The sequence below is a fragment of the Heterocephalus glaber genome, unplaced genomic scaffold, assembly GCF_053883595.1.
Source record: "Heterocephalus glaber isolate CG9 unplaced genomic scaffold, H.glaber_assembly_v1.0 deba00001523, whole genome shotgun sequence".
In the NCBI taxonomy this organism is placed as follows: Eukaryota; Metazoa; Chordata; class Mammalia; order Rodentia; family Bathyergidae; genus Heterocephalus; species Heterocephalus glaber.
The window spans coordinates 10,935,096-10,960,680 of NW_028258327.1; the positions used below are offsets into that span (position 1 = coordinate 10,935,096).

At 35.6% G+C, this 25,585-nt stretch overlaps 1 long non-coding RNA gene across 2 annotated transcripts in view; it reads left to right on the top strand.

Moving 5' to 3' along the window:
• LOC110345387 (uncharacterized) overlaps nt 1-25,044 on the top strand; it is a 40,743-nt gene extending 15,699 nt beyond the window's left edge. The window contains exons 2-4 of one of the 2 annotated variants that reach the window (XR_002388696.2): nt 8,483-8,566; nt 9,303-9,376; nt 24,792-25,044. This is a non-coding gene — a long non-coding RNA (uncharacterized LOC110345387). The remainder of the gene's footprint in view (nt 1-8,482; nt 8,567-9,302; nt 9,377-24,791) is intronic. The other variant, XR_002388697.2, reaches the window with a different exon arrangement.
• The last annotated feature ends 541 nt before the right edge of the window (nt 25,045-25,585 follow it).

Consider the following 25,585-nt stretch of genomic DNA (forward strand, 5'->3'; position numbering starts at 1 on the left):
AGCAGCTGTACCTCAGACAAAGGACTACTATCTAGAATATGTAAAGAATTGAAAAAAATCAGACCCCCCAAATTCAAAGACCCAATTCAAAAATGGGCATCTGAAATGAACAGACATTTTTCAGACAAGGAAGTAAAAGCAGCAAATAAATATATGAAAGAATGTTCAACATCACTCATCATTGGAGAGATGCAGATGAAAACAACCCTGAGATTCCACCTCACCCCAGAAAGAATGGCTGCTATCAAGAAATCAACAAATAACAAATGCTGGCAGGGTTGTGAGGAGAAAGGAAACCTTCTCCATTGCTGGTGGGAGTGCAGACTGGTGCAACCACTGTGGAATTCAGTATGCAGATACTTCAAAGAACTAGGATTAGAGGCCCCATTTGACCTAGCTATTCCCCTTCTGGGTATCTTCCCAAAAGAATTAAAAGAATCATACCACAGTGATATATGTGTACCCCTGTTCATAGCGGCACAGTTTCTAATAGCTAAATCTTGGAAGCAGCCCAAGTGCCCATCAACTGGGAACTGGATAAAGAAAACATGTTTTTTTAATAAAATGGAGTACTACTCAGCCATAAATAATGAAAAACTAGTCATGTATAGCTAAATGGATGCATATTGAGGCCATACTCTTAAGTGAAATAAATGGGACACACATGTAAATACCGAATAGTTTCACTGTGTGAGAGACTGATAGTGTACACAAGGGTTAAAATGATTAAAATGTATAATTGATAATTTGAAATAGGAAAAAAGGTCCAAAGACGAAGGAGTGATGGGAAGGGAAGGGGAAAGGAAAAGAGGGAAAGGAAAAAGTATGAGAAAAGAAAAAAAAGAAATGAAATCTATGTAAATAGGTAAGGGCGGAGGGGGTGAAGGGTGCACAGGTAATGGGGAAAAAAATAAGGACCAAGATATATTATGTACAGGTACAAACACCCAATGATAAATGTAAATGAATTTTTTACCTAAAATGTACCAATAAAATGTACCAAAAAATTAATTTAAAAAAATGAAGCAAGCATCAAGATAGAATTAAACATGTATGTTATTTCCTTGTGATTATTCTAACAAATTACCATAAATTTAGTAGTTCCAGGCACCATACATCAAGGTTTTGGAGTCCAGAAATTGTGGGGTTTTTTTTCCTTTTTCTTTTTGAGAAAAGGTCTCACTATGTAGTCCAGGCTGGCCTTGAATTGTGGTCCTGGCTGACCTTGAATTGTAGTCCTGGCTTCAAATTTATGGTGATCCTCCTGCCTTAGCCTCCCTAGAGCTTGGATTATAGGCATGCACTACCACGCCTGGCCAGAAATTCTGAAATAAAAGTATCAGGTGAGTAAAATTCTCTCCAGAGGTTCTATTGGAGACTATGTTCCTCACCTCCTTCAGCCTTTGGTGGCTCTTATCATTCCCTGGCATTACCAGCTCCTCTCTCTCTCTCTCTCTCTCTCTCTCTCTCTCTCTCACACCCCTAATTTTCACATCTCTTTTCACTATTTGTATTTATGTGAAATCTTTCTCTGCTTCTCTCTTAAGGCCACTTGTGTTTAGGAATCAGCCAAATAATCTAAGATAATCTTCTCACTTTCCTTAACTAATTACATATGCAATGTACTTTTCCAAAATGAGTATATCAGGGATTATGGTTTGATATTCTTGCAGGGTATATTTTAGTCTATTACAGCATACAAGATGTTTATTGGGACATAGTTGTGAAAATGAGAAAGAACTAGAGAAAATGGGGAAAACCTCCAATGCAGATCTGGTATTACTTTTTGAAATTTTTATGTTTATTAGTACATGTTTGCAGTACATAATGATCACATTCATTGTGGGGAGAGATACCTAACATATCTTAGTTCTTTTTATGTCCCTTTTCCCTCCCCTGCTCCTCTTCTCCATCTCTTGTTCTCCTTCCCTTTTGCAAAACATCTATCTTCCTGTTTTCTATTATCTATCTTTTATTTTGCTCTTATTTCATTTATACTTTGGGTTTCTTATATAAGAGAAACCATGTGATAGTTAAGCTTGTGTGTCTGATTTATTTTACTTAAAATCCATTTTCCTGAAAATGACTAAAATTTATCCTTCTTTATAGTAGGGTAGTACTCTATCATGTATATATATCATGTTTTAAAAATCCATTTATCTGTTGATGGGCATATAGACTGCTTCCAAGATTTAACTATGAGGAATCGTGCTTCTATAAACATGGGTATGCACATATCACCGCAATATGGTGTATTTAACTCTTTTGGGAAGAGATTAAAAGGGGAATATCTGGGCCAAATGAGAGTTAGAAGAAAAGAGCAATGTATAGTTTCAGAAAAATTTTCAATTCCAGAAAAATTTTCCCCAGGCCAATGTGAGTCTTTGACCCAAACCACTGTATTAAAAAAAATCTGTGTCTGCAGGAATAGGTTTGTGTTAATAAGTCTGTTGTATAAAGTTATTAGTTCAGTGTAGCACATGGGAAGTGTGGCTTGGGTAGGATGAGGTGGTGGATCCAGAAAACCAATAGTTTGAGACAATAGTTTTTTTATGCTTTCTGCAGCAGGAGATCTGAGCAATGCAATTTCATATCCACCACATGTATCTGTGTTCTCTCCCTTAATCCTTTTGCTTCCAATCTTTCATATTTCTGAATGTTCCTGATCTATGAGCCAAACTCATAACTATTAACCAAAATTTAGTTTAGATTTTTATCTATTTCTTTTTTCACAGAAAGTGATAGATTATTACATAAAATTCTTTTCAGTGAGAGACTTTCCCTTTGCTACTATGTTTCAGAGACATCTTTATGTGGAACTATGACAAAATAGTGTTGTGCTCTTTGCTGGCAACAGAATACCTTGTAGACTTACCTCTAAACAAGGCCTGTGTTTTTTCCTCCTCCATGAAGTTGTTAGAAGAACTGCTTATGAATCTATAGGTGCTGTTGAGGGCATGATGTCAAGGCCGTAAGGGTAGGACCCACTGAATGAAACCTCGGATTCATTGGCTGGGATGATTATTTACACTGTTGAGCCTTTTATTTTGGTGTGGGCAATCAACCCCAGAGCCTCGTGCTTGGTAGACAAATGCCCGAGCCCTTCTTTCTGAGGTGTGGAATGCATATGTCCAACTTTGTAATTTGACAAATTAAATAAGGCCCAGTACATGAGGGATATCCCTGGTCACATAGTCACATGCTATCTAGTGTCTACCAGACCAGGTTCCAAATTAAAACCTACATTTCAATTAAAGATAGTTTTTGGAAGAAGATTTCATGCCCTTACCCTTACATTTTAACAGTTTTGTGATTCTTCTATTAAGATTTCTGTATAGAAATGTACTTTAAGTATCAATCAGCTTTGTCATAAAGCCCAAATGACACAGCCACTCAAAATGATAAAGCCACTCATAGCTTGTGGCCAATGTTGAGTTTTCTCTTACTTTGGGAGCCACTTAAAGATAGAAGCTTTGAAAATTAACTTGCAAATGGTTGGGGCAATGTACCAAGATATGGTATATGTTCTCTGTAAAAATCTGAAATGATCTACCAAGCATAGTGCCACTTTCTTCAGGGAGCGAGAACAAAAGGCAATAGTTTTCCCTCAATTTAGTAGAGCTATCCAGACCTGCCACAGACCACTGGTTCTCTAAAACTTCACATATGTGGCAAGTGTTTGAATTTTTACGCACTTTATCTAATCTTCCTCTGACATGCAAGTCCAAGCAACTGATTTTACTATTTCCTGATCATCAAGTTAATTAGCAGAATGCTATCAATGTAATGAATGAGCATGCCACTCTAAAATATTAAAGAAAACAAGATTCCTATAGGATATAGTATACTAATATAGAGAGATGGAGAGCTGTCATATAGGTCTCCATGAGAAGAGTGAAGTTTTTCTTCATTAAATGTTGTAGAAAATAAAATGTTCGCAGGGTCAATGACTGCATAAAAGGTTCCAAGGGCTGTGATGAGTTTTTTAGTGATGATATCACACATGAAAGTGCAGCTGTAATTTGTGTTGCAATTTGATCGGGTTAATGTAGTGCATAGGTATCACTGAACATAAATCTGGCTTTTGTACTAGGTAAATGGTAGAGTCCAAAGAGGAGGTGATAGAAATCGCCACCTTGCATTCTGACCTTGCATCGATGGGGCACTTATCCTTGCAACACCCAGGGAAACTTTTCAATGGGAGAAGCAAGTGAGTGTGGTGGTTTTGTATTGTAAGAGCCCTTATAGAACCAGTGTGCATGCTATTAAAATTCTTCAAGGTTTTTGAGCATAACCTCATATCATCAGTCCACAAATAAAATTTCACCTTAATTATTTTTATGGTTTTAGAAATCTCTTTGATTAATACTTTGCATTACAGTGAGTTCTCAGTACTGGCATATTGCTTATTAATTCTCATTTTGAAAGTGTACATTATAAAGTTTATTACTTACATTGCATTTCACTAAAATTGCAATTTTAAATTTCTAATATCTTAACGTTAAATTTTATATATTCTTGTTTTGTTTCTGTTTACAGCTCCTAAATTTTTCACTCTTCTTGGTCTTTTAGTTAAAGTGATATCTTCCTTTATCTTGTTGTAGTGTAAGGTATTTAAAAGTCTTTTTTTTATGGTTTGGATTTCATATGGAGTGAATTTGTTGGTTGTCTATCCCAGTATTGAAATTTCTATTGGTTTTCAATGCTGAATAACAAATCACTACAAACTCAATGCCTTAAAACAGCATCCATTTACAAACATATACTTTCAAAGTTTCAGAAGTCTTAGAAAAATCTTAGAACAGGGTCTAATAGGCTGCAATTAAGGGTTTTGCCAAAGCTATACCTTTATCTGAAGTTTGGAGTTCTTTTCCAAGCTCAAGTGGTTATTGGTAGAATCTATTTCCTTGCAGTTGTAGAATTAATGGTGACTTACCTCTTCATGTTCAACAGGAAAGGTGATTTGTGACCTCTTTAAAAAGACCTTATCTGGTTAGATCAGGTCTCTCCAGGATAATCTCAAGGTGAATTAAGGACCTTAGTTACATCTGTTACATCTCTAAGGTCCTTTAACCCTTGTCATATAATGTAGCTCCATCCATGGAGGGTTATTTATCATATTCACAGAATTGCCTACACTCAAGGGGATCTAATTAGGCAATGGGTAGAAATCTTGAGTCATCTTAGAATTCTGCTTACCACAAATATGTTTTAAATTACTTTTAGGGGGATGGGGACATCTGTTTTCTGTGGATGTTTTATCTCTTACTTTTCTTTTATTCTTCTGGGGATCAAAACTATGCTAAGGAAGCACTCTACCACAGATACATCATTAATATTTTTTATTTTGAGACAGGACCTCACTAAATTGCCCAGGCTGGCTTCAAACTTCTGATCCACTTGCCTCACCCTCCCAAGTAGCCAGGATCACAGGTGTGAGCCACCATGTCCATCTCTTCTTTGTTATCTTTATTCACTGTTTGGACTGGTTTTGTTATTGCCAACACTCAGTCTCTTTTCCCCAATCTGGAAGTAGATCATATACTTTTTTGGACATTAGTTCTCTACGATGATATTTGGGATGTTGAAGACAGAGTTAGGGTGGCAGAGAAGAGAAAGTTTTCTGGTCTTATATTCTGGTCAAGTGCTGTTCTAAGTCTTCTGTCTCTACTTAGAGTAGAACTATAATCCTAGAAAGCCCTCTGCAAGATTTTTGATTATTTTGTTATTATGATTACTCATTTATAAACTTCCTTGCAGGATTTGGAGGAACCAAACTCACACTTTGGCTTTAATAAATGAGACTGGCACTGCTTTTAGATGGAACTTTTTAATTTCCTTTGTTCCCACTGGCAATGTTTGGTCCAGAGTCAGCCATTCTGTGGATTCAGACCCACTGTCCATTTTGCTTTTGTCTGTCTCTATCTCTAGTCCTCCATGATGTTTAATTACTAAGTTGTTTTATTTTATTTTATTGTTTGCATTACAACCTCTTCTCCATATCTGTGAATTCTGCCTTGGCAGATTCAACCAATCTCAGGTTGAAAATATTGAAAAAAAAAAGAAACCCTGTATCTGTACTGAACATGTATAGACTTTTTTGGGAGCAGTATTCCATAAACAATACATTATAAAATGATTGATATAACATTTGCATTTGTATTTGACATTATAAGTAATCTTGAGATGATTTAAAATATGTGTGTAGGCTGTATGAAAATACTACATTATATTAAATACAGTACTTGAACATCCACAAGTTTTGCTTCTCATGAAGGGTCATGGAAATAATCTTCCATGAACACTGAGGTGTGTCTGCATTTTTTTGTTACTTTTATATCTGAGGAACAGAGATGGTTTTGGAAACAGGAGCCCACTGTACCATTTTCATCTAAAAATTTGTGATTTTTTTTTCTTGTGAAGTATATTTAGATAGCTGTTTTTGGACTCAAATTGAAGATTATTGTGATTTAATGAGGAAATTTAGCCCACTTACATTTATTACGTCACTTACATAATGCATGGATTTGCTCTTTGTGGTATACTAGTACTCTGTGGATTCTTGTTCGTGGGGATGAGTAGCAACAAGAAATCTCATGAATGCTATCTGATGACAAAGTTTTATCCCCTTGGATTATTGTATTGATTTTTGCCCTTTAAGAATGTTTCCTTAAGAATATTTGAACATTAAAACTCTGTCAGTTTCCATTACTAGAATAAAGTTGATTTATTTAATAGAACAGATAATATAATAAAATATTTATATGAGGTTAAAATTCAGATTCAATATCAATCTTCTAAAGAGCCTGCCTGAAACGCTGCTGGCTGTTGTCTTATTGCAAAGACTTTTGGGTATACAAAGCAGTGATTTCATTTAGCCATTTTCTTCAATTGCTACAAAGTGCTGCACTTTTGGATCTGGTGAGAAAAGCAATTAAAAAAAAACCAACTTATTTGGAATAATTTAGATTTATGAAAGATTAAATACAAGGACAATATGGAGAATTTCAGTACATCAATCACCCAGTTTTCCCTAAAGTTAATGCGTAATTTTACCATGGTACATTTGTCAAAGATAAAGGATATTTCACTTTAGCTGAATTCCATTTTTTCAGATTTCACCAATTTTCTACTAATTTCTTTTTTCCATTTCAAGATCCAATTAGGAATACCAGATTGCATTTGGTCATGGTGAAGAGGCTTAAAAGACTAAATCATGTAGATTAAAAAACTTGGTTTATCAATTATTGAATATCAATTTGGTATCTGAGACCAGTTTGAAGCCATGATGCTTCTTTTTGTGGAGCGCCTTACTATTTAGGGTCTAAAAACATCACAGTTAAGTAAGCATTTCTGTTGTTTTCCCTAACTTTGTGGAGTGTGTTGAAAGAGGAGAGAAGGTAAAAAAAACATCAAGGCACTGATATGATATTTAGCTGTGCCTTCTCATGAGTACAAACCTTTCACTAACATAAGAAAGAAGTATTAGGAATTCAAGATTGGTCAAACTGACCTAAATGAGAATCTCAAGATGGGAGCAGCCCATTTAACACCTCCCAGAGCTGTACTCTTTAAACCAGTTTTCCTGGCCACTGCACTTCTTCTCAGTGCAGCTGAATGATCGATCATTGAGTGTTTGAGCAAGTGATCAGGAAAGGTACTGTTTTAATGCTGGAGTGTAGACTCACTAAAGAGACAAAAGTCTCTGAGAAGGTCATTATGTAAATTAAGGAGGAGGATACTGTAAACAAAGATACAGCCTGATTTATCAGCAAAATAGTATTTGTGTAATTCTGAGACTCTTGTGTACTTACTAGTAGGTAGGAGGGGTAGAACTTTCTAGTACTAAATGTTTAACCACCCAAATATGCACAAGATTCATAAATTAGCAAAAAGTAGTACTACAATCTTGTGTCTGATCTTCCAATCCCCAGAATCCAGTGGGATTGGGGATGTAGGAATGCCTTCTCTGTACCATTCATCTCATGCCTTGAGCTCTTCAGCCTCAACTATCAAGTTGCCTTATGATGAGTCCCCCCTCATAGTCATTAGGAAATTAAGAACTTTTATTTCTTTTGACCCTATATCTGTTTTCTTTCACATCTTCCAGCTACAGTTGGTCTCAGTGTACCCCTCATCTTCAGGGGAATTATTACTCAGTTCTATTGGCTTTTGTTTGAGATAGGGTTGGGATTGTGGGAAGGTGGATGCATTTTGGATTCTGTGGGCTTTGAAGCCATATTACACAGACCTGCCAAAATGTGTATGTCTTGCACACTATTATGCTAAGAGAATCTTTGTTTCTTTCTCTGGGTTTGATTGCAATTCCAAATGCCTAATTTTCTTGTCCCTGCTTAGATATGTAACAGAAACCAGGAAAGGGGTTGCCATTTTTAGGAATTAAGAATGGAAGGTGGAAGTTAAATGATGAGAATGAGGAAAATACTTTGTTATGTTTAATTTGTTATCTGTTATTTTTCAGATTTGCCAGTTTCTCTATCTCCCATTCTTTCTGTGTTGCTACTTGGATTCTATATATTGGCTTATCTTTCTCCTCTGTGAATTGGTAAGTCTACATTCTATTTTTGTTGTGTGGTTATTTTTTACTTTTCATGCCATATTTAAAGTGATTTATCTCTATTGATTAATGTCAAATAAAGAAGAATGTTATTGCAGAGCTTAAATTCAAACCAAAACAGCTGTATTCTAACATTGTTGATTTGCATTATTTAGCATGTACATAATGTACATAATGCTATTTCCAAGGTCTTCTCAACTAGCCTTTATGTTTAAGCTTATTTTCATACATTTTAAACAGATAGATATTACTGAAAGCAAGATTCTTTTAAAAATAGTGTTATATACTTCTAGAGTATAACTTGTCTAACTTTATTTTAAACAGTTAAAGATGATTTTTTTCTACTAACATTTTTTTACGTGAAGACTTGGAAAGGTATTGAGTGTGCCTGTTTGTATGTCTGTGTGTGTGTGTGTGTGTGTGTGTGTGTGTGTGTGTATCAACAGAATTCTAGATTTCTATGTTAGTCTGCTATGGATTATATCCAGATATCCTCCCAAAGCCTTAGGGTCTCATAGGTAAGGCTCTGGGGAATGATTGGGTCACCGGAGCTTGACACTTTTCAGTGGATTAGTTCACTGATGAGTTTATAGCTAAAGGTGATGTTGAGTGAAGCCTGGTTGGAGAAGGTGGATTACTGGAGGTGTGGCCTGGAAAGGTCTATTTCCCTCCTTCCTCCCTTGATGGCTTTTTTTTTGTTTCCTGCCCACCATGCTATGAGCAGTTCTCCTTTGCCATGCCCCTCTGCCTTGCTGCCTTGCCTTTCAGCCAGCCTACTATCTGAAACTTCTGCAAACTGTGAGTCAAAATAAATCTTTCCTCCTGTAAGTGGTGGGTGTCAGGTATTGTGTCTCAGCTATAAGAAAGTACAGTAACTAAGTCATAGGCCACCTAGTTTTTTCTGTCTGCATATAATCTGTGTATATTAGTATGTATGTATCTGTGTGTGTGTGAGAGAGAGAAAGAGAGAGGAGGCATTTAAAAGAAGAAAAATATACAAAAAGTATTTAGAAAATTTGCATTTTTTTCACAAATGTTAGATTTATATGTTATTTGTAGATTTATATGTTGTTTATATGGATTTATATTTGTATAGATTTGTATGTTAGGTGAAGCAAAGTGGAGTATGGCATGATGTCAAAATTACATGCTCATGTCATATACCCCTATGGCTTTTGCAAGTCTACCAGACAGAGAGTAAGGCTGTGTAATAATTTACTAAGTCTGTGGAAGTCCATATGGCTGTTTTGTGAAAACAACATTTACCACATTAGAAAACATTGCTTTTGTTCTCCACTGCAATTAACTACCAACCAATAAAAATTCAGCTCCATCAGTTGAATGAATTCAAATTTGTACTACAATTTTGCTTTTTTAACTGTTTATTTATAAATGCATAACATTACTACCTTCCATTTGCCAATAAAATTGAGCATTAAACCAAAACTCTTGACACTGAGGATCTCAAGAAAGGTAGGGAGCCATTAACATGCTAATCAGAAAATGATCAAGTCATGGGACAAGTTCCACAACTGCCAGAAACAAGGTAGTGGAAATAGGTCTACTACACTAAGAACCAAGAGCATAATGGAAACTTGGGGAAGGAAAATATAAATTGTTTATATTAAACCTACTTTGGCTATTGACCAGAGTGGTGGAATAATGCAAAGCAAGGAAAATATTGGGAGAGGAGACTCTTTCTGGCTGTGGTTAATATTTGTAAGCAGGATAGGTGACACCTGGTGGTGTCAAGGTTTCAACACACCTTTGGGAACGTGAGTCTTTCCTTGGTTTGGCTCCTAACTGTTAACTAATTCTCTCTCTCCACTTTCATCCTCAGGTCCATGGAATTAAATTTAGGACATCTCAAGAACTTTCTCTTACAAGAGTCTTTTCAGAAAAATACAATCAATTGTTCCTGTTTATTAGTTTGCTTTTCCTCTTATACCTTATTTAGTCTTCATTTACCATAAATTTTAAAATTGTATTTCTATTAGGAAGCAGGATCTATAAATCACAATCATGAGTTGAGTGAAAGTACAAAGCATCATAAGGAAATACAGAACAATATGAAATAATCATGATTACAGTAGATGAAGACACTATCCCTTAGCTTTCCACAGTGAGCTGACCACAAGAATAATAATAGCTCTTTCAATCACAACCATTAAATTGATATCAAGCAATAGTTATCAATCTAAAGAAACATTGGGCATACTTAGATGCCAATTGAAAAGTATAGGCTTTTATTATTGTAGATATACAAATAAGCCTAAAATTTGGTGTATTTTATGTAGAAAACAATGGGTGGTAACTTCATAAAATAATTTTGTTTTACCATTTATAAAAAACACACCCATTTTCTATGTATAAAATTTTTGTTTCATTTTTTCCATTTTTCTAATTCAGATATTTCACCAGAATAAATCTAGATATATTTTCAGTAATTATTCCTGGAACTCCGAGCTTTTCAATCTTTTGATTTGTAGACTCAGGTTTTTCTTTAGTTAGGAAATGCTGCTTTTTATTGGTTTTTGAACTGTTCCTTCTCTTCATCTTTTCTTGGGATTTCTTTTATGTAAAGAATGAATATTTTATATTTGTCATTTGCATGTGAACATTTCCATCTTGTCCTTTTGTAGGCATTTTTTCTATTAGTCTACTACTTCATATACTTAGGTCTTAGATATCATTTTCTACTATGCTTGAGGCTCCAAATAAGTTTTTAAAAAATATCTGTTAACAGTATGCTCCAGGATATGAGGGCTGGGGTTGTAGCTCAGTGGCAAAAAACTGGTCTAATACATGCAAGTTCCTGGGTTCCATCCTCACCACTGAAAAACAAACAACCATAAGCAATATACTATTTTATAGAGTTTTTCTTCTATAAGTGAAGACAGCTTTTGGACTACTGAAGAACAGCTTAACAGAGTGATAAAATTACTAGAAGAGTTATAAAAACAAAACTATGAACAAAAAAAATCTGATTGAAGGTACCCCGACTATATTGTTGCAAGACTATGATGTGAAGAGAAGGGAAGGTCATGGAGGCATGTGTCAAACATTTGGTCCTATTTTTGTCTGTCATTACACCTGACAATTTGAAAGTAGCTACTTAAATACTTGGAAGCTATGCAGTACTTCTGGTCATCTCACAGAACTGGCAGCACAAACATTGAGCTGACTGGATGTGGAAGTGTACAAATAAACACACAAGATTTTCACCTGGAACCCTGAAGGGCCACCCTTCACTGTAAAATAGCACTGTAAAGTAGACCTTAGTTCAAAGTGTATTTGTATCTTATTGTGCAAAAGTTAAAACTCAAAATGATTGAGCAACTTCCTAAAAGTAACACAGCTAGTGAATGGTAAAGGGAATTTTGAACTTAATTCAATCTGATTCCAGAGGTGCTACTCTTTCTGACAATTTAGTAGGGATTATACAGGTGACCACAACTGTCAAACAGTTCATTTATTTGTGCTTCCCAATATAAGGAAAACTCATGGGAGACAGGAAACAACTTATCAGAATTTGTACCAACAGGAGTCAACAAAGAGCTTGACACAAAGTAGTCTTTTCATAAATGATGAATAAATAGCTGATTTACTCAAATAACTCAGGTGAATTAGCTGCCCTGGAGAGACTGAATGATTAATTTTGTTGTGTCTATTGATCATGAGAGTGTTCTTTGAGTGTAATCACTTTGCTCAAGATTTCAAGTTTAGTCACATAGGACTAAATGTATGCAGCCTCGGGCACAAAGAATGGGAGGGTTGTTTACCTATTAATCTGGGAACTAAGAAAGTATGGCTTGATTCAATTATTCCACATGGTTTTCATACATCATAACATCACTTTGTACAGCTACATTTATACAATTTTAAACTGTCAATTTTACAGTCATAATTAAAGGATGAGGGAGAGGAAAAGCAGCTTATATTTTTCTTCCAATAGTATAAAACAATGAAAAGATTTTCTAAAAACTTTTACACAAATCCAACCTGAATGCTTGGTTAAAATTTTATTCACTCAGAAGCCCATCTGGACAACAACAGCACGGGCATGCAGATGCCAGCCAGGGCCCTACCCAGACACTATTGGATTGGGTGCTCAGGCCCCAACAAGAGACCTGCCCAGACACCAACAGAATTGACACAGTGGTGAGCAATAGAGAGAAGGCCTCTCTGAGGCTTGTTAAGATTTTAAGCCCACTGAGAGAACAGAGTTACCTAAATAAAGGTACAGGGGAACTGTATTGGTTGAAATGAAAAGACACCTAAATAAGACTCAAAACCAGACTTCCAGATCACCAAAGGCAATCCCAAGAGTCAACAAGTTGGAACAATCTGAAACTCAACCACCTGGACTCCCTGAACTGGCAATGAAAGAGGATCTGGAAAAAATAAAATAAAAAATGATTTCTCAGATAACAACAGAGATTGTGCCCACAGTGAAAGACATGATTAATAACTCTAGAGCTGACACAGATTTAAAAAAATAGAAGAGCTGAAGAACATGATGGAATCCCAGCTTAGGAAACAAACGGAATCCATAAAACAGATGCAAACAGATTTCCAGGAAATTAAAAACTCCACTGAAAGTTTACATAGCAGAATGAGCCAATGTGAGGACAGAATATCAGATATAGAAGATAGGATTGAAATTAGTGACCAGGAAAAGAAAGACTTCTTAAAAATAGCAAGGGACGATAAGAAATTGATCCAGCAGCTGCTAGATGATGCAAAGAAGAATAACATAAGCCTGATCAAAGTCAATGAAGAAACATGAGAGAGTGCAAACAACATTAAAAAAAAAAAAACTGTTCACAGAAGTAATGGGAGAAAACTTCCCAAGCAGGGGAAAACAACTTGACATACAGATAAGTGAGCTATGTAGGACTCCAACTAGCCATGATAAAAAAAAAAACTTTACCTAGGCATGTAATAGTTAAGATTCCAGAAATGCAACAGAAGAACAAAATACTACAAGCAGTTAGAGAAAAGAAATAAATCACATTACAGAAGAAAGCCCATCAAAATCACAGCTGACTTCTCAACACAGACCCTCAAGTCAAGAAGAGCCTGGAGTGAAGTTTTTCAAGCTCTAAAAAAAGACAATCTCCAACCTGATTGATTGCAAAACTATCTTTCAAAATTGATGAAGAAATAAGATACTTTCATGACAAAGAACACCTGAGGAACTTCATGAATACCAAACCAGCACTCCAAAAATATTTAAACAATATCCTAGGAGAAGACAGAGAGGGTCACAACTTCATGAGGTGCAGCAGAATGAATCTACAAGGCAAGACAAGAAATTAAATGCAAAGGGGGAAATTTAGCAAGACAAGGATAAGTCATGGCAAGGATAATACATATCAGTTACAACCATCAATGTTAATGGTGTCAATTCACCAGTCAAAAGAAATAGACTAGCAGAATGGGTCAAGAAGCAAGATCCAACAATATACTGCATACAAGAAACACACTTAATTAGAAAAGAAACTCATAGACTGAAAATTAAAGGGTGAAAAACAATATTCCATGTGACAGGAACCTGAATAAAAAGCAGGAGTAGCTATCTTATTTGCAGATCAAATGAATTTCAAACCAAGAGTAATTAAGAGAGACAAAAAAGGCCACTACATCCTTGTAAAGGGAACAATTGAAGAGAAAGAGGTGACAATCCCAAATATATATGCACCAAATACTAGTGCAAGAACTATAAAAAACAAATGTTAATAGACATGAAATATCAAATATGCATGAATACAACAGTAATAGGAGACCTGAATACTCTACTGTCACAAAAAGATAGATCAACTAGACAAACAATAAACAACAAAATACTAGAACTTAACCAAACTCTTGAACAAATGGACTTAACATCTATTAGACAAAAGAAAGAAATAAAAGGAATAAAGATAGGAAACAAGTTAAATTTTCATTATTTGCAGATGACATGATACTCTATATAGAAGACTCCAACAACTCCATTAAAAATCTTTTAGACTTAATAACCAAATTCAGTAAAGTAGCTGGATACAAAGTCAACACACAAAAATCAATAGCCTTCCTGTACGCAAACAACAGACTCACTGAGAGAGAAATGGAGCAATCAATTCCTTTCACAATAGCATCCAAAAAATTGAAATACCTAGGAATAAACCTAACAAAAGAAATCAAAGACCTCTTCTCTGAAAACTATAGCACTCTGAAAAGAGAGATTGAAGATGATATCAGAAAATGGAAAGACATTCTTTGCTCCTGTGTGGGAAGAATCAACATAGTGAAAATGGCCATACTTCCAAAACTGCTATACAGATTCAATGCAATCCCAATAGAAATTCCAGCAGCACACTTCACAGACCCTGAGAAGACAATCCAAAAATTCATTTGGAACAAGAAGAGACCTAGAATAGCAAAAGCAATTCTAGGCAACAGAGACAAAGCAGGGGGTATCACAATGCCCAACTTGAAGCTATACTACAAAGCTACTATGATAAAAACAGCATATTACTGACAATGAAACAGACTCGAGTATCAGTGGAACGATTAGAAGATGCAGAAACAACTCCAGACATACTCGGTCATCTCATCTATTTTGTTTTTTCACAGCTGTGTAGAAATCCTTTTTTTCATTAAGTTTATTGGTATGTTTCAGGTATACAATACAGTTACATTCATCATTGGGAACTTATTCTTTTACATGGTGTATTTTGGTTACTTTTTCCCACTTCCTTGCCCTCCTTTCAACCCCTCTACCCCTCCCTATCTACGGAGACTTTGTTTCCATTTTTTCATTTTTTCATATTTTTTTCCTTTCCCTTTCCTCCCACTTTCCCTACCCCTTTAGACCTTTCTTCCTATTTCACATTATCAGTTATACATTTTGATCCTTATTTACATTTTTAGTTTCTCATACAAGAGAAACTTTTCAGTAATTACACATGTATCTTATTTCACTGAAGAGTATGGCCTCAATGTGCATCCATTTAGCTATAAATGTCTCTCATTTTAAATGTCTCTAATTTCTCATTCTTTATTGCTAAGTAGTACTTCATTTTTTTTTTTTAAATGACATCTTCTTTATCCAGTCGCCAGTTGATGGGCATTTGGGCTGTTTCCAAGCTTTAGCTATTACAAACTGTGCTGCTATAAATATGGGTGCACACATATCGCTGTGGTAGATTCTTTTAATTCTTTTTGGAAGATACCCAGAATAGCTGGGTCAAATGGGACCTCTAATCCTATTTTGAGGATATTATGAGATACCTCCATACTGATTTCCACAGTGGTTGCACCACTCTGGACTCCCACCAGCAATGGAGAAGGGTTCCTTTTCCCTCACACCCCTGCCAGCATTTGTTATTGGTTGGTTTCCTGATAGCAGCCATTCTTTTTGGGGTGAGGTGGAATCTCAGTGTTGTTTTCATTTGCATCTCTCAAATGACCGGTGATATTGAACATTTTTTCATATGTTTATTTGCTGCTTTTACTTCTTTGTCTGAAAACTGTCTGTTCATTTCAGATGTCCATTTTTGAACTGGGTTTTTAAGTTTGGGGTATCTGATTTTTTAAAGTTCCTTGTATATTCTAGATAGTAGACATTTGTCTAAGGAACAACTGGTAAAATTTTTTTCCTACATTGTAGGTTGTCTCTTACCTCTGTTGGTGGTTTCTTTTACAGTGAAGAAGCTTTTTAATAAGATGAGATCCCACTTGGCTGGCTCTTTTGTCTAAGATCAGCCACCTCAGCTTTGACCAAGGATCCAAATATCCTTACTGGAGGAAAGATAGCCACTTTAGTAAGTGATGCTGGAAAAATTGGATTTCAAATTGCCAAAGATTAAAACTACACCTATATCTCTCACCATGCACTAAACTAAAATTGAAAGATGTTAAAGATCTAAACATTAAAATAGAAACACTAAACTGACTGGAAGAGAGATTAGGTAGAACTCTTGAAGATATTGGTTTAGAAAAAGATTTTATGAAAAAAACCTCAGTCACACGTGAAGTAGCACAAAGAATCAACAAGCAGGATCTTTTCTTATTAAAAAGCTTCTGCACAGCAAGAGAAATGACCAACAGAGTAAACAGACAGCCTACAATGTGGAAAAAATTTTTACCAGCTGTTCCTCAGACAAAGGTCTATGACTTAGAATATAAAATGAACTTAAAAAAAATCATACCTCCCAAATTTAAAGACTGAATAAAAAAATGGGCATCTGAAATGAACAGACAGTTTTCAGATGAAGTAGAAACAGCAAATAAACATATGAAAAAATGTTCAACTTCACCAGTCATTCGAGAGATGCAAATGAAAACAATGCTGAAACTCCACTTCACCCCAGAAATAATGGCTGCTATCAAGAAACATGCTGACAGGGCTGTGCGGATAAAAGAACCCTTCTCCACTGCTGGTGGGAGTGCAGACTGGTGCAACCACTGTGGAAATCAGTATGGAGGTACCTCAAAAACTCTGCTGCTGGGTATCTTCCCAAAAGAATTAAAAGATTCATACCACAATGATATATGTGGACCCGTGGTTATAGTGGCACAGTTTGAATAGCTAAAACTTGGAAACAGCCCAATTGCCCATCAACTGGAGATTGGATAAAGAAGTGGTTTTTTGTTGTTGTTTTTTTTTATAAATTGGGGTACTACTCAGCCATAAAGAATGAAACACTAGAGACATTTATAGCTAAATAGATGCACATTGAGGCCATACTCTTAAGTGAAATAAATAAGGCACACGTGTAAATACTGAATAGTTTTTCTGGTGTGAGAACTGAAAGTGTAAATAAGGATCAAAATGTATAATTGATAATGTGAAATAGGAAGAAAAGGTGTAAAAGGACAGGCGAAGTGGGAGCAGTAGGGAAAAGGAAAAAAGGGAAAGGAATAAATATGAGAAAAGTGAAAAACAGAAACAAAGTCTTTGTAAATAGGGAGAGGTGTGGAGTTTGAAGGGAGGGCAGGGGAATGGGCAAAAAATAAGAAGCAAGATATATTATGGAAAGGTACAAATTCCCAGTGATGAATGTAATCATATTCTTGAGTATTTTATATGATACTCAAATAGTCCCTAATGATTGTGGAGTTTCCCCTTACATCAATTAATTCACCTGGAATTTGATTTATTTTTGAATTTATAAAGAGGAACAACAATTTTTCCATCAGCATGGATTAAGTGACTATACATTTCTAAATGACTGCATTTTAAGGAAAGTCTGTGCATGTATTTCTGAAGATCTCAAATCATTTGAGATTTCTTATTGCCACCTGTGAATTGACTTTTAGCTTCCAAGAGGTATTATGGAAAATATTTCTAAAAAATTTGTCAGACTAAGGGTATGGTGGAACATGCCTGTAATGCTAATACTCTGGAAGCTGAGGCAGGAAGAGCTGAAGTTTAAATCTACCTGGGAAATTTAACCACTTACTGTGATCCTGGCTTAAAATAAAAATTTTAAAAGGCCTGGGGATAGAGTTCAGTGCAAAGGCCCTGGGTTCAATCCCTACTATCACAAAACAAAACAAAACAAACAAGTAAACAAAAGTCCCTCAGAATTCATAGACATATACTTATTTTAAAGTATGAAAATATGTTATGTAGATACAAAAAATGAGAGTATTTATGGAATTAAGATTAGTAAGGGATAGTAGATAGTTCTACTCATAATGATAAAAGAACTTAAGCAAAATTATTAATTTCTGGTTTAGCTTCAAAAATTGAATGTAAATTTATGTTCCTTAATGTTTTCCCAATGAAAATAAAGCTCCCCTATTTTAATTTATTAATCAACTATAAGACTCTCCATATAATCACAAATTTAACAAGAGCTAAAGCAACGAGGGAATCTTTTTTTCATGCTAGTCTGACAATTACCTAAAATATCAAGAAAGAGGGAAATAGAAATTACCTTATTTCATTAATGTTGGGGATGTGACTGTCAAGAAATGAAATAAAAAGGGAACAATATCATCAGGACAGTTAGACTTTTATCTCAGAAGAAAATTTAGCTCCATTAACATTCAAACTTCTGATTTTATACTTGAGGCAAAGTGATTAATATGTATTTTCAATATTCTGTTAGATGTGAATAGTGTGCGTCTGTGTGTGTGTGTGTGTGTGTGTGTGTTTGTGTGTGTGCGTGTGTGAGAAAGATGGATGTGTTTCTGGTTCAATTTACATTTGTCAGTTGTGCTAGAATCAATTTTTGATAGATTTAGCCTGAGGACTACCTCTGGCTATTACCTTCTTTTCAAAGTTAGGGCCCAAAATATGAATGCAGAACGTTAGATTTTATCTCTGTGGAAAATAAATGAGGGATGCTTAGAGTAGGGAAATTTGCACCATTCTCTTATAATTAAGACAGTGGAAAAGAGGAGATTATTGCCCTTTGCTCTGAGCTGGCATCCTCTCTGATGAATTCTCTTTGAAGTATAAAGAGGTTTTTCGAAGCATGGACTTTAAAAAATGATAGTTTCGAACCAGGTGACCATTATGATGAGAGAAACACTTCTACTCATCATGTAGGTTTATACTTTGCTGTGTGGGATTAGGGAAGAGAAACATACTTTTTGCACAAATATCAGTAAAATAATTCTCAGTAATAAATGCAAAGTTGAATTTTATAATCCAAAATTAATTAATGTTGGCAATAAAAATTACCTCAAAGCCAATATTGATCAAACATTTAAAATAATTTAAAACCATGAATAGTATCAATAACTTCATACAGATAATTTGAAAAATCTCAAAACTAACCACTTAGGTAAATTTTTTTGTGTGTGTATTGCCAGAATTAAGTAAATAACCTTAGTGGATGAGGTAGTAGATAAGAATCCACAAGGTAAGAGATACCATCTCAATAGGAAACATGCCCGCCTGCCGTTCATAATAGTATTGCTCAATCTGATGATCTCTTCTAGTAAGTTCTGGTAGTTCTACTCAACAATACCTGGAAAGATTTAGTATACAGAGTTCACAAAACATTAAATGAAACTTGAACTTAAATCACCTGTGTGTCCAAGACCTAATTAGAAAACCATTCTCCTACAGAAGCATGCAACTGTGTATGAGGCAAAAAAATTTAAATAAGAGGAATAGAGGGAAGTCAGAGAAGCCAGGCAGCAAACTGGATACAATATTTGAGAGCAAGGGTATGTAGATGTGGAAAAGAGTTAAGACTGAATGGCAGGATTGCCATGTTCAGCTGAGAACTGAGTGGGGGCAGTGATGAAGATTTTGCCCAAACAGAAACCTGAAAAGCAGGTGAGATGGCAGGAGGTAAAGATAGTGAGTTATCTAAATTAATTAGGTAGACTGTGTTTCTTCCTGGCCTAGGGGTGTTCATAATAGGCTGGCTGAGTGTGTGGCATCAAAAGTGCTAAATTAGTGGCTGAAATGAAATACTGTAGACCATAAATTAGGTTGAGGCTGATAGTGCTTCTGAAAAGCTTGCTGCATTTACTTTCTGGCATACTTTGTTCTCGGGTAGTGCCTCTAGTTCTATGGTTCATGTGCTATGTTCATCTCACTGCTTCTTGGTATATGATCAACTGGTAGTTTTTAAACAGGGAATTTGAGGTCATCTGTATAATAAGCACATTTTGAAGGGAGTGGAAGCTGAAAAAGTCTCACAAACAACCAGAAAACAAGCTACTGTTGTAAGTGTCCTGTGGAATATTAGCATTCATGTTGAGTGAAGGCACCAAAATGGGCAGATCCCAAAAGATCGGTGGGAATAAATACCAAGAGTTTTCCTCAGGATGTTGCTATTCCATAGCCCATGAAATCACATTTTAGAGTATAAAAAGTATATCAGCCCAAATAGTGGTCTACGAATGGTTCTTATTGCTTAGATTTGCAGTATAGAATCTTGGTTTAGAATATAGAACCTTTATTGTTTAGTCTGTGTGTAAGCAAGAGAAAACACATGGAGACTTCAGTAGGAGAGAATGAATGGAATCTGAAAAACATCACTAGAGTTTGACTGTGTCTTTGGAGATGCACTTTTTCAAATCTGTTGGCTCTGTATCTTCTTTTGGTGCATCATGACTGCTTCCATTTCTCGTATTGATGGTCTATGCCACACTTCTCTGGGAGTTTCCTGGCATCACAGGTCAACCTTTCATTTGTATAATGTGTAGTTGTTAAGTGTATGAATGAACTCTGGAGCTAGACTAGTTCTGTCACTACTAACTTCAGCCAAGTTATTTAAGTTTTCTATGCCTCTGTCCCCTTGAATATAAAACAGTTACGAAGAAAGTATTTACCTTTGAAGCTGTTCATAGAGAGCTCAGAATAGTGCTGGTCACTTATAAACATGATAAAAGTATTAGCTAATATTGTTGTGAATTGCTTTAAACTTCTAGCTGTTTGGAAGTGCTCAAGGTTGTCCTGAAACTACAAAGTCTTTCTCACTCAACTTTATAAACTGCAATTCAGTGATAGAGGTTCTCATTCATTTATTTAACATTTTCTAAATAAATGTGTCAAATGCAATGTATCAGACACTATAGTAATATGTAAGACATAGGAGAGAGAGGGGGAGGGGGAGGGAAGGGGAGGGGAGAGAGAGAGAGAGAGAGAGAGAGAGAGAGAGAGAGAGAGAGAGAGAGAGAGAGAGAGAGAAGAGAGAGAGAGAGAATATTGGAAACTTAGCCAGGGCGGAGGTATCAGAATAGATTTCCAAGTGGTATGATTCCCTCTTGAGCTGAGTTCTGACATCTGCATTGGAGTTGTCTAGGGAGCAAAGGTGTTCAAAGGTCAGTGAGTTGAGATGTGTGGTAGGACTTTCCAGGATGAGTAAAAGCCTGGAGATGAGAGTGGGGCACAAGTATAAAGGGACTGGAAAATGGTGGTGGTGAGAGATGAAGTTGAAGAGGAAAGAAAGGATGAGATTATGAGGGCCTTTGTGTTATAATAGGAAACTTTGGACTTTAGCCTCATGACCGTGGGAGCTCAAAATTTTTAAATGGTAGAATGTTATGATCATATTTGTATCTAGGAAACCATTCTGTTGGCACTAGAAAGGATTTATTAGAGTTGGTGAGACTAGAGAGGGGAAGACAGTTAAAAGGCAATCACAGTAGCTGAGGAGAGAGAATGGTGACTTAAACTGTGGTAGTGAGAGTGAAATTTTATATAAGTGGAAGGATTGGAGAGCGATTAAGGAGATTGAGTCAGCTTTTAGGAGATTGAGTCTGCTTTATTATTTCTACTGCATAGGTCTCTACAATGATAAAAAATTCAGATATGGCTTTCTCTTCAGTATATCTTGTCCAATGACTTCTGCTAAAGGTTTCGTATATAAGAATGCTTTCTGTGACTACATGGTGGTGTATTTCATGTGCTTGCATGAGTTTGAGTGGTAAACAGTACATGTCAAATGCTGTGTTCAATAGAAGAAATCCATTATTCAGATGATTTCTTTTTGTGATTGCTTGCTGTCTCACACCGTCAGCCATACAGGTGGGTCTCAAGCTTTTTGTGTTCAGTATTACATAAGTGTTTCTGGTTGTCTGTTTAATGCTTACTCATGCTGGAAAATATCCTTGTCTGTCCTAGTGTCTCTGATGATACTTCAACAGCAAGGTCAATGCTTAGCAAACATTTGCTTTTTAAAGAATCTTTTGGGAACCTAGTTAAATAAAAGATTCCTAGTCTCTGCCTTCAAGTACTGTGATTCAGAAGGTGCAGGATTGAGGTCCAAATTTTCAATTTTAGTAAATGCTTTATGTGATTTGGAAAGAAATAAAAGATAACCTTATACCTGCTATACTCCTCAAACATTATAACTTTACTAAATTTGATTATTTGTAATTTACCTGATAGCTGAAGTAGAACTTGAGATAAATCTGTTACAGAAAACGGTTAATAAATTATTACTGCATTTTTACCTTTCACTATTTTTACAGCTTTAATCAATTTAAAATAACAAAGGTATGGAGCTTGTTAGATGAATGGTAAGATACTTCAAGACATTAGAAGTGCCTGGCATGATGTTGAGAAATTAGAATATCTCAATTATGGGGTAGGCATGAGTTGTATCTTGCTGTGAAATATATACAATTATGCGTATGCTAGTAGTGGCGGTGTATTCTGAGGCAGTGGGGCGGTATGTTTTCTGTAGTCAGGCAGCATCACCATTACTTGGGAAGTTGTTAGAAAAGCAAATTCTCAGCCCCCTCCTGACCTACTGAATCAGATCATTGCAGGTGGGATACTACAGTCTGTGTTTTAACAAGCAATCCAGGGGATTTTGACAAACATAAAAGTTTGAGAATGTTAAGTCTAGTGCACTTAGGTCTCTACACGAAGAATGTAAATTTGGGCTTTTAAAGTCTGGTGGTGTATTTTAAACTGTGGAGATGTTGTCTGGCTTATTTTGCTACAGTAAATTCATGTCCTTGAGCATATATAAATTAGGATTTGGTTTAGCCAAAAGTGAAACTAAAGAAAATTGGTTTAAAGGGTAGAAACTGATTTTTCTGTAGGGTACAAGTTTAGAAAAAGAAATCCAGCACCCTTGACCCTTAATGGTGTTAGAGACACAGGCTCCTTTCATGTTATTGCTCAGTTTTGAAAGCACTGAATTGTCAAATTCAGTGATTATCTCAGAAGGCTGTTCTGGCTGGAGCACAGACACCTACACTCCTGTCAGCTGGAAGGGAGAATGCAGAGAGGGTGCACATTCCACAGGAGATGCACATATGACATTCATTTTCATTCCTTTGGCCAAACTAAGCTGCTTTCACTTTTAGCTTTGCAGAAGGTGGGAAATGTAGTCTTGATTTTGTGATGTTTTATTGTTGTGAAATAGAATGGAAAAATTGGGAGATGGGCATAAAATGGTTGCTTCTGTTGATGTGGGAGTACACACTTATCTAGGAAGTGTATATTTCTGGCATGTTCTTTTTCTCCCCTCCTCCTCCTTCTTCTGTGCCTTCTTCTCCTCTTTCTCTTTCTCCTACTTTAACCTTTTTCTTATCCTATATATAGCTATTTATTACACTTTCTATCTTTCCATTTCAGATTTTAATCTAGTTCTCAGTCTTCTCAATGATTTGGGGAAAAAGAGATGCCTAATCAAACAGAAGTTATAGTGACCAAATGATTTTTATTATCTATCTAGTGCTGTCTGAATTTGGACATAATGTTTTCATGGCAAAGCTGTGCTCTTCTTACATGTCTTTATCTGCTTCTATATGTGATGTTTGTGAATGCATAAGAAAAATTCTCATTTTGTTACAGTGTTTCTTATGGTCCATTTTCTTAGAGTTTTTGAGTTATGTCATGTCAGAGAATGATTCCAGAACCTTTAGGCAAAATATCAGATTTACATGATAATATCAATGACTTATTTTAGATAGCTTTAAATAATTTGTTCTTCATTTTTTCCTACTGAATATTTCCTGACATTTGAACTAGACAATGGCTGAATACAAAAGTTTTATGTGCTCTTTAGTGGAGACACCTATTGCACAATGATTATAAAAAGGCTATGAATCATCCCTTTCTCTAAAATATTCAGTGCTTTAAGCTGATTGCTATTAGCTGTTCATATTATTTTAATTAGAGGAAAACATGACTGCTGAAAATCAGCTGAAGTTCTATAAATAAAAGTATCCATCTTGTGGAGTCAAATTTTAATTAACCTTTTAACATGATAACCTTCTACTAGAATTTTTCAGGGCTTGCAGCTATTCATTTTTCTCCAAAGCCATATGGGCTATTTTTCATCCATATGTAATTTAAATGAGAGAGAGAGAGAGAGAGAGAGAGAGAGAGAGAGAGAGAGAGAAAGGGAAAGTTATTTGTTAGTTTCTGGAATACAAACTCAGTGTTCCTTACCTATCACTTGAATACCTTTATCAAAATGGAAAGACAAGCAAATGATACAGTGTGGTGTGGTAGTGGTGCAAGGGACAGACCAAATAAAATAACTGTGTTTTCTTTTTTCTCATTTCTTTTTTTAATTTAAGACACTATTTGTATCCTGACCTGCTTTGAGCCTGTTTGGTTTTTTAGAGATAGAGTATTGGCGATTAAAGAAATGCAGGGCTGTAATTACTCAGAATCAGATGGTCCACTTTTTACCTCTAAGTCATTATCCACATGAAAGGTGTTTTCATAAGCTATTTGTTGGAAAATCCATATTTGACATAAATAAGCATTTTCTGTTGATTGATTTTGTAGGTTACTATGACTGAGTTTGTGAAAGAAATGTAAGATCAAAGACGAGAGGATGACTGGACTGTCTGAATTCACATCAGTCCCTGGGTGCCAGAAAAACCAGTTTTGAGGAAGATGTTTCTACTTGTTATGCAGTCAATGAAAGCCATCAAACACAACCATGGCAACCACTGTCAGAAGCTGACCTTAATAAGCAAAAGCATTGATATTAACTCAGTTTCTATGGTTATATTAAAAATAAATATTTCTCTAAGATTTACAACTCTCACACCTCTTCATGGTTATTACAGTAATAAAGTATCAACTACTTTAAATTTACTAAATTTACTTAAACACTAAATTATAAAGCTTTCTAGTTTGCAAATGACACCCTGTGTCTACAGTGACTGATTTAATGAGTCTAGTTTTAGTTGGAAATTATAAGGCTCTTAAATAACCACTGAATACATAAAACTGCACATTGCTAAAACTTTGCACTACTTTGACCACTGTGTTTCTGCGTTTTGTTAATATTCCTTCCTGAAACTCAGGTCCTAAGAGGAAAAATCTGTACATACATTGAAACAAATGGTAAAAACTACAGGCTCAGTGAAAGAGTCTGCAATGTTGAATTAAAGGAAACAAGGTATAGACGTGGAGTGGATCAGCCATAGATGCAGAGCATAGGTAGCTTCTGACTTGGCTTCACTCCCTGAGCTCCTCCAACCTCTACAAACACTTTTCCTTCCCCTCAGGCTAAGTCCATTTGATAAGCAGTTTCTGAAGTGGTTCCAAATAATCCCCATGTTTGGTATTTA